The sequence below is a fragment of the Molossus molossus genome, unplaced genomic scaffold (assembly GCF_014108415.1).
Source record: "Molossus molossus isolate mMolMol1 unplaced genomic scaffold, mMolMol1.p scaffold_m16_p_1, whole genome shotgun sequence".
Lineage (NCBI taxonomy): Eukaryota > Metazoa > Chordata > Mammalia > Chiroptera > Molossidae > Molossus > Molossus molossus.
In genome coordinates, this window is record NW_023425344.1 from 19,838,410 (window position 1) to 19,840,897 (window position 2,488).

The window sequence follows — 2,488 nt, forward strand, 5'->3', positions numbered from 1 at the left end:
CAAACACTAGCGTACGGGAGGTTTATAAGCGAATGCCCTTGGGGGTTGTGTGGGCTGCACTTGGCAAGGAAAGTGAAGAGCCAGGCATAAGAAAGAAGGGATGCATTAGGCATACCATAAACTCTCAAAAAAATAATAGCAAGATGAGTAATTTTTAGAGAGTTTTATCCGTAATACTACTTGACAGTATCTGTCAAATGAAAGAAAGAAGAGCAGGGGGAAGGAAGAAAAGAGGGAAGTAAGGAGAAAAAGAAAAAGAAAAAAATGCTTACCTGGCTGGGGAGACACCATGATCCTGAAGGTGGTTTTCCCAGGGTGAGGCTCATCTGTTGCACTCTGGGTGTGCTGACCCCTGCGATTTCCCCAAAAGTGGGAAACTCTCGTGCATCATTTGTGCTAGTAGGGGTTACATTCACACTCTCCCCTGAAAAAAAAAAAAAAAGAAAAGGAAGGATATATTTTACAATCTATACAAAAACGTAGTGCCACCCTCTATTACAAGAAAATATTTCTGAGAGCTAGGCATAGAAAATGTATCAAAATATAGCTATGACAAAGTTCTTCAGAGCAGTGTAGACTGCTTTACCTTCTTAATTCTTAATTCTTTTTTTTTTCTTTAATGTCTTTTTAAAACTTTAGAGTAAATCCTGTGTAAATGACCATGAATGGTTTCTCATATCTTCAAGCCACTAATTTTTAAAGTGTTACATAAAATTGTAATCTCACTAGGGGGCAACAAGGGAAGCTAATCAATGTTTTGCCTCAAATTGACAATGCCCATGGTAGGAGAGTATTTCTAAAAGAGAAAGGGTATATAGTTCAGGTTGCAGTTGAATTAAACAATGATAATAACAACAATAATGTCTATGTCCAGTGATCATAATACCTTTTGTGCATTCACAGACACAAGCATGTGCAATAACCTATGAAAAGAGTTGGCATGGTCTATATGCTCAGGTGGCATCTGCTTAGCCGCCTTCATTTCATTTCCTCTTTTCGGAAGATGCTTGAGTGTCCTCTCTGCTTTTGCACTGTTTTTCACTGCACCAGCTCACATGGTTTAAACATGACTAAGGCACAGCGAGAAGCTCTGAGCTAACTGGGATCTGCATTTGCATGGTCCTCTGGGATGGAATCACAAAGCGCCAGTGCTCAGAGCACTCCAGCTCCCCCAGGAGGCCTGGCTTACACTTCCAGAAGACACTGCCAGGGTGAAGCACTTTTAAAACGCATAATTTTGACCTCTGCCTTTGCCCACACTGCAGCTTGAAGCTCCAGTTTTTCTTTGCCTTCTGTAGATACTGTTTGGCTGAGCACTCCTGTTGGTGGTCACATAATACAAAAGCTTATTTAGAAATGAAGGTAATAGCGTGAATCAAATGATTGTTGTCATTGTTTAAGAAGACTATTGTCTCATGATAGGCACCTAGAAAATATACATTAGCTGCCAGCCAGACCTCCCCACTTAATCATGTGGTTATTTTTCCCGAGTAAGAACCCTTACCTCAACCCCTTGCTTCAGCCATATGCGGAATAAAAGAGTGCTTGTATGAGACCTCTCGTCACTCTTGTGGGAGGAAGTGCAGTACATAGGATATGGATGTGGTCAGATTTATGTGTTTTTGCACAAAGAAAGAGAATACAGACACCACCCAATGACTTTCATCAGGAACTAGAGGAAGACTGTTGGGTTTTGTGGGTTAACCCAAAACTGTTATTGAAATGCCAAAAATCCAGCACTGTAATCTCCAGTGGGAATAGAAGACAAGCCGGCTGCCCTAATGAATGAGTCAGACACCGAGAACATTCCTCTGAATGAGGCCACCGTTTTTCCAGGTCAGTTATAATAGATTTCTTTGTTCTGAGTTGAAGCTGGGGTGCTCCTCTTTGGAAAGCCACTGTAATTCCACCGGAATACAGTCTCCACAAGAGCATTACGTGTGGTCTGTTTTGTTTACTGCAGTATTCCCAAGGTTCAGAACAACACTTGACATACAATAGGAAGTTAATACACTTGTATTAAATAAATGTCTACTGTCAGGACTAAATACACAAAGTCTGCTACAAATTTTGGGTTATTGATGCTTATTCTAAAATACATACTCAACTATGACAATATTAACAATGCAATTACAAGTAAAGGAGATGCTATCATTTGCATTATCTTATCCAAGGTTCAAAAGTGCGTACTTTCTTTTATTTATTTGCTTGGCATTGTATATGGTGATATGATGGCTTCAGAAGAAATATTAAACTTGGTTCCTGTAAGTGGATATAAATATGTGGCTTCCATTTCAGTTAAGAATGCAAGAATGAAACGTATAAAGCAATGATATAAATAAAGACTTTTTAAATAAGTACCTAAGATAAGGCATGGATTAGGGTGGTAGACGTGGGAAAGAGCCATCCAGAATTTCTCTTAAGGAAGGACCTGTCCCAGCTGCTGGGAAAGTGGTCAGCGGACAGTCTCAGCTGCTGGCCCCTGCAG

At 40.2% G+C, this 2,488-nt stretch overlaps 1 non-coding gene across 1 annotated transcript; it reads left to right on the forward strand.

Moving 5' to 3' along the window:
- The first annotated feature begins 264 nt into the window (after positions 1 to 264).
- On the forward strand, positions 265 to 427 carry LOC118622760. The gene has a single exon (XR_004958127.1). It is a non-coding gene; the product is annotated as a U1 spliceosomal RNA (small nuclear RNA).
- The last annotated feature ends 2,061 nt before the right edge of the window (positions 428 to 2,488 follow it).